Source organism: Dioscorea cayenensis, chromosome 17, assembly GCF_009730915.1.
Source record: "Dioscorea cayenensis subsp. rotundata cultivar TDr96_F1 chromosome 17, TDr96_F1_v2_PseudoChromosome.rev07_lg8_w22 25.fasta, whole genome shotgun sequence".
Taxonomy (NCBI): Eukaryota; Viridiplantae; Streptophyta; class Magnoliopsida; order Dioscoreales; family Dioscoreaceae; genus Dioscorea; species Dioscorea cayenensis.
The window spans coordinates 11,243,597-11,251,494 of NC_052487.1; the positions used below are offsets into that span (position 1 = coordinate 11,243,597).

General features: G+C 38.1%; 1 non-coding gene across 1 annotated transcript; it reads right to left on the minus strand.

Moving 5' to 3' along the window:
* Window positions 1–6,211: 6,211 nt before the first annotated feature.
* LOC120281527 lies at window positions 6,212–6,318 on the minus strand. Its single transcript, XR_005542666.1, has one exon. It is a non-coding gene; the product is annotated as a small nucleolar RNA R71 (small nucleolar RNA).
* Window positions 6,319–7,898: the final 1,580 nt, after the last annotated feature.

A 7,898-nucleotide genomic window follows, 5' to 3' on the forward strand; every position in this document is an offset into this window, starting at 1 on the left:
TGAAATAATCAATACATTTAGAAAATCTAAATATTGTAAGTTTATTGGAAAAACTTATTATGGCTATTTTTATATTTAAGTTATTGTCATATATATTTTTATGATAATTATTGGTCTTGAGTAATTAAAAAATTCTGAAATAATTTTTTGCCCTTTCTATCCTAAAAAATATAACTATAGGAAAAATTTAATAATCTGTAACAATCATATCTAAAAGGAGTTAATATATAATCATAAAAATTAATTAAAAATTATTATTCTTTCATGATTACAATTAAAAAAAAATTATAACAACTTCAATTTATTCATCAAAAAAGAATGTTTTTCAAAAAATACAATCAAAATGTAAACCTACATGATATAATATTTATGAAATCCCAATCTTAGAAATACGTATCTCCATAATATATTTATAAACGAATATTATACATATGTATAAATTTATTCAAATTATCTAAAACCAAAATTTTATTTAATAAAATATAACTTTAGAAGAGGAAGTTATGGGCATTTCTAATTTACAAACAGAACCAAATTCATTACTAAGATTTAGAAACCGATATGTAATCCTTTACTATTTTACAAATGGATTACTAATCCATTTGTAATTTACAAATTGAATCTTAGTTTGTTGCTAAGTTTTAGAAACCGATATGTAATCCGTTACTATGCTACAAACGGATTAGAAATCTGTTGGTACCTTACAAACAAAATCTTAATCCATTGCTAATTTTAGAAACCGATGTGTAATTCATTACTATTTTACAAACCGATTCTAAATTTGTTAGTAATTTACAAATGAAGATTCCATCCGTTTCGAAAATTGAAACGGATTAGCAACCGATTGCATTTACGATTCAAATTTTGAAACGGTGCAAAATTTCGTTTATAAAATTGTAATGGACTAGGTTATCCATTACTAATCAGTTATTAAGTAGAAATAGAACCAGTCCGTTGCTAAATTACATTATCTAATTCAACAGTTTCTTGTAGTGCTAGCTTTAAATTCCCTTAAATGGTGCTTTGATGCTTTGGATCTTATCCTAATCTCCTTCTATGATGTTTGCTTCCTTCTTGGTGAAGCTTTGTGTAGTAGATAGCCGGCAATCGTCGCCGAGAAACGTGGGGCGGCAGCCCATGAGGCTCAAGAAGAAGATGCCTTCAAAAAGCCCTAAAATCTCTTTTAAAGTCATTCTCAGGTTAGCTTCACAGTGTCATTCATGAGCATGAAGGATCACGTAAGGACCTCGGGATTGCACCAAAAAATTTCGTGAAGTACTACAATAAATGCTACATTGCTGCTACAATGCCCGGGGCTCTAAAATGTCATTTTATGTGTCATTTTGCTTTTCTTTTGCGTTGTCGAGCTCACTTGGGCATTTTAGAGAATTATAACATGAATAAGTCAAATTAAACACAAAAATGGTAATGAATCATTAATTTATACATAAATAGTATAACAATTATATGTATAGAACACACACTTTTAGGCATTTATCAAAATGCCAGGTAGCATGATTATTCCTTTACAAAGAGTAATCTACTCTATGACAAAAAGTACTTTCCCAAGTGTCGGTGTCATGGTGTACTATCTTATAGTCTAGATTGTGTAAAGAAACTTTTTGGGGGTTTCTTTAGTCTCAATCTTACACTTTTCATATCTTTTAACATGATGACCTTTTCCTCTCCTCTTTGTCTGCTTATTTTCTTTTACAGTCAGTAGCTTTCACACTTCCCTGGAGGCAGCCCTCTCTCCCACTAGGGCATACACTTTGTATCCGACTTGTTGGGAGTAACTACGCACTACAAAGGTGGTAGCTCTTTCTGTTGTACATATATCTTAACTTGGAGCAATAAAGTAACTACTAATCATACCTCCATTATAAAATATCACTTACTAGACAAACATAAGGTGGAAGGTGAAGTTAAGACGGACACAACGTAGGGTAAAGAGTTACAGAACAGTCAAACTCTTGAGAAGGAATGAAAGAATTGCCAGTCTAGCATATTATGTCCCTAGACCAAAGAAACTCCAGCAAGTAATTGCAATGCCTTCAAAGATCATCACTAGCATGTGTATAAGATACAAGCACCCCTGAAATTTTTTTTAAAAGATAGATAGTATAGTAATATAGTATAGTATAATACGAAATTCTAAATAACATGCAAAAAAAAGCAAACCTACACTCCCTTCCCACACTTAAAAGTTGTACATTATCCCAAATGTACGCATGCATGCACAAGTGTAGTGATATATAATGTCAAAAAAATTACAAGATTGTATGGTCACTAGTATTCCCCTGATTTCTTAATTTGGCCGAGCAAGGCGATGAAGTTACCCTTGTCCAAGCAACAAATTCTGTGTGCCAGAACAACACCTGATCACCTCAAATCCTGATGAGACATAATTGGACTAGTTAAATGCATAACAAACACAAAATATACTGCTATAACATAAAATCCACTAATATTAGAGGTACAAAAGTAGTAGGGCAAGTGTCCCTTGCTGTAATAAAATGTATAATGTATTGAAATATAAAAGTACAAAATGGTATTGACAAAATCCGTTTTGCGTATGTATCACAAGTGCACGGGTTTGTCGAAGTAATAATACCCTAATGAGTGGGTAGTCGTATCCACATGAAATAGTGATCACAAACACAAGGATTTCTGTTTAATTAAAGTGGAGATGGATTGATAGTAGTGTGAACAATACCAATATGGAAAGAAATAAAAAGAACAAGAAAGATAGACGCTAAAAAAAATTAGAGGAAATGCAATTGATAGAAAGTGGGGCACCCATATATTGCTCCCCTTAGGACTATTTCTTCAAGTACAAACCAACTATTATGTCTCCTAACTGATGCTTAATGAGTCATGGAAATCCTAAAATACACTGTCTCAAACATAAGGTCAACCATAGCTAACACTATACTATGTAAAGTTGCTTAAACAACTCACACTGTGCAAAGTTACTTAAAGCTCAAGGGACTCAAAGTTATAAACCCTATTCCCTAACATAGATCTAACCTTTGGTCCAAACGAAAGACCCCTAGTCATAATTAAGCGCCAGATACTGAGGATTACTTCAACGCTTCACTCTGTTCCTTGCACAACTAAGCCCAAGCGGAGTTCATCTCTTAGCACTTCACTCTATTGTGACTGCAAAGAACTCTTGAAATGTGGAGGTAGGATAAATCACACTAGAGGGGAAAGAGACGTTGCGCTACCTCTTCACTTATCCTCTCGTCTCCAATCTTGTTTTGTCTAATCCTCATGGTGTGTCAATCACTCACAAGGATTACCAATGTCAGTTCTCAACCCTGATGTCACTCTAAGGGAAAACCCAATCAACAAGCATTCAATTTTAGAACTCAAATAAAGACATCAATTAAAGAAACATAATAGAAAGGTCAAAGAAACAACATCATTCTTGGGTTTACAAGTCCAAGTACCCACTAGGGGTTTAGCTCTCCATGCAGCAAGATATAATCAATAATGAAATTGAAAGTAGGAGCAAGAAATTCATAACTTAAACACCCTTGATATTTGTGTCGATGGTGTTGTGGAGTGGCCACATCTTCTCCAAAAGTTTCCTCGTCAAGCCTACGGCATACCTCGCTGAATCGATGCTGATGAAAGCTCCTCCAATAACTATCTTCTGAAGGAACTTGGTTGATAAGTGCTTGTGTGATAAGAATGTGAAGAGTTCTTTCCTTATGATGAGGATTACTTTTATCAGGTTTTAGCGCTAATACTTATGGATTTGTGTTACTTTCATGCATATAGAGTTGTGAAGCCGAATGTTAAAAAAAAAAAGACAATGCAGATCATGAACATACTATTTGGATGAAATGTTGAGAAGGGTCAAATGCAAAGTCATAAGTCGGGTTTGAGATGCGAGAATGTGTGCGAACCTCTGTGTATTCAAGCTAGCACAATGGTTTGGAGGGGCACGAAGGCAGCCACATTCGAATATCCTAGCTTGTGCATTGATAGCAAGATCTTCACCAATGAGGCCGGTTATTGAAAAAAGCAAAGCTATCTACGACGTGAATGTGTGCCCGTTGACGTTACCTCGATGAAAACATGGATTCGGGAGTGTTTCAGGCATGCACTATAGCAAGTACTGTTCACAGCTGGCTGAAAAAGGGAATTCCAGAGAATCCACACGGGCATGTGGAAATTATCCATGCCTGTACAGAAATTCCACTGGCCCATGTGCAAATCCATAGCGGCGTGTGGATGCCCGATTCCACCCCTATTAAAGACGCGATTTAGCCAGATTTTGGCATTTTTTTCTCCATTTTTTTCCCAAACTTGAGGGGGCTTTGGCTAGGGTTTTGAGATGTATTGGCAGGGTTTTTGGAGAGGCTTTTCGGCTTTGACATCATGCTCCACTTGGAAGATGGTTATTGGGAGAGCTTTCTTCAGCATCGATCTGGCGAGGTGTGTCCTAGGCTGGACAAGGAGAACTTTGGAGGAGACAAGGCTTCTCCACAAGACCATCGTCATTAATATCAAGGGGGTTTTCTATGGATTACTTGTTTTTACATTCAATTTCATTGTTGATTGTAACTAGCTCCATGCAGAGCTAAACCCCCTAATGGGTACTTGGATTTGTGAACCCTAGGATGTAATTGTTTCATTAAACCTTCCATTATGCTTTCATTAATTGATGTTTTATTTGAGTTCCAATCTTGAATGCTTGATTGATTGAATCCTCCCTTAGAGTGACACTCTGGTTAAGAGTTCATATTGGTAACCCTTGTGAGTCAGTGACACACCACGAGGGTTAGACAAAGCTATATTGGTAACCCTTGTGAGTCAGTGACACACCACGAGGGTGAGTCGAGAGGTAGCAGAGTACCCCTTTTCCCCTCTGATGTGATTTATCCTACCTCTATTTCCTTGAGTTCTTTACAGACATAGTAGTATGAATTGGATAAGACTGACCTTCCGCTGGGGCTTAGTTGCAGAGATAATGGAGTGAAGCGTTGAAGTGATTTTAGCACCTAGGGCTTAGTTGTGTCTAGGGACCTCTCACCTGGACCAAAGGGTTAGGTCTATTTCTAGAAGAGGGATTATCACTTTGAATCCGTAGAACTCCATGCGATTCTATCTGAGTGCAAGGTGTTAAGATTGTTCAATTTCTCCTCCGTGACGTGGTATAGAGCTGGTCACGGTTGACCTTAGATTTGGGACCCTGTATTGAAGGATTTCCATGACTTATTAATGCATTAATTGGAAGGCATAATAGTCGGTTTTGCACTTGAAATAATTGTCCTATGCAGAATAATATCCGAGTACCCCATTTATATCGATTTCCTTATCTCTCACTTACTTGTGCTTTTCTCTCTTGTTTCTTTTACTCTTGTTTACATTACATCTTGTCAACATAAACCTTATTCATTTGGACTTAGTTAAGAAACAATTTAATTATTTTTACTCCCTACTCCCTGTGGATATGATACCCACACACTTGGGGATTTTATTACTCAAAAAACCCATGCACTTGCGAGACATACGCAAGAGGCGTTATCAAGTTTTTGTGCCGTTGCCGGGGAATAGGTGTTTAGAGATACTTTGCACTTTGTTATATTAGCTATTTGTTCATTCATTCTATTTCACATTTTCCTATTCTATCATCATTTTGATTTTTCTTTTCTTTTTTGTTGCAGCTCTAGGTTATGACCTGAGGAAATCCTTCGATATTAATTGTAGGAGATCCCGAACTCAAACGTACTCTCCAAAAAAAAGGAAAAGAACCTGTGTAAGAATCGTCAAATCTAGCTGAAGTGGAAGTTGAAGAATCTGACAGCATGGATGAGCAGAATAACAATAGCGAGCATTATCTGATTACGCCAGATCGTCAGTACTGGGGACACAATCTAGTATTGTACAACCACTGATTACAGCTTTGAACTTTGAGCTGAAACCAACATTCATCCAAATGATTCAGCAGTCAGCGCAGTTCAATGGTTTGGTCGATGAGGATCCAAACAACCACATAGCGAACTTCTTGGAAGTTTGTGATATGTTGAAGATTAATGGTGTATCGAATGATGCTATTAAATTGAGGGCTTTCCCATTCTCTCTTAAGGGAAGAGCCAAGCAGTGGCATCATTCCTTGCCAAAAGCATCCATCACGACTTGGAATGAGATGGTCGAAGCTTTTCTTGGTAGATACTCGCCTCCGGAGAAGTAGGCCAAGCTTCGTAATGAGATATCGTTGTTCGTATAGGTTGAATTAGAGTTATTGCTTGAGACATGGGAGTGTTTCAAGGGCCTTTTGTGGAGGTGCCCACAATATGGATTTCCCGAATGGATGTTCATTCAAACTTTGTATAATGGGTTGAATCTGAATACAAGGCAATTGTTAGATGTCACCGTGGGAGGTACAATGGGTAGTAAAACCCCGGAAGAAGCCCGACAGTTAGTAGAAGACATGGCCATGAATAGTTATTAGTGGAATGCTCGTGAAAGGAAGAAGGTGGGCGGGCTCCATGAAATAGATGTAGTCACTTCTTTGGCAGCCCAAGTGGAATCATTGAGTAAGAAGTTAGACCTTCTAACTTCGAATAGAGTGGCCTCCATGACTACTTGCACTGGGTGTGGTGGAGGACATGCTCCCTCCGATTGCCCGATCTCTATTGGTGATGTATCTTCGGTGGAGAAAGTCGACTTTGTGGGTAATGCAATGAGGAGCCAAGGTAATCCATACAGCAACACCTATAATCAGTGTTAGAAGAATCATCCCAACTTTTCATGGACCAACCAAGAACAACCAAAGGCCATGGCACCACCAGGTTTCCAACAACAACAAGCCTCAAACATGGAAATTAGAGTGTCTGGCTTTAAAACCCGAATGACCGACTTAGAGAAAGCTTTGATTAGATTTGTGCAATCATTGGATACATGGTTCCAATCGGTCGAGGCTACACTTCGCAACCACAACGCTTCCTTGCGTAATCTAGAAAATCAAGTGGGATAAATTGCGAAATCTCTATTAGAGAGACCACAAGGAAGCTTACTGAGTAATACCAAGACCAATCCACGAGAGCATGTGAAGGCAATCACTTTGAGAAGTGGTCGTGAGGTTGAAGGTAAGCTTCTAAGTGAGAAGACCAAAGTTGAAACACCGAAGGTCGTAGAGGTTGAGAAGGGAGCAACCAAGGAGAAGGAGGTGGGAACCCCACCTTACAAGCCAAGAATGCCTTATCCCTCTAGATTGAAAAACGATCAAATGGACGAGGAGCACAAGAAGTTTCTGGGTTTGTTTCGACAACTGGATATAAACATTCCCTTTGATGAGGCATTATCCCAAATGCCGAGGTATGCCAAGTTCTTGAAAGATTTGTTGACCAACAAAGGGAAATTCGAGGAGAGTACCTCCGTGATTCTAGATGCATCTTGCTCAATGGTCTTGCAAAAGAATATGCCGAACAAGAAGAAAGTCCCAGGAAGCTTCATCATTCTGTGCAACATTGGCAACTTCGGTGAAGAAATGGCATTAGCGGACTCAAGGGCCAATATCAACGTCATGCCATATTCCTTCTTTCAGAAGTTAGGCTTGGGAGAGCCTAGGCCCACTCGGATGACATTGCAATTGGCTGACCGAATAGTGAGACATTCATGGGTATCATTGAAGATGTTCTTGTCAAAGTTGACAAGTATATATTTGCTATAGATTTCATAGTGTTGGATGTCGATAAGGATGCGGATGTTCCTTTGATACTTGGGAGGTCATTCTTGCGCACTTTCAAGGCATTGATTGACATGGATTGTGGGGAGTTGACACTGAGGATTGGAGATGATAAGCCCACATACCGCCTCGCCGAAGCCATGCAACATTCTCTTGACTTTGATGATACTTTTTACTTTATTGATACTACTGA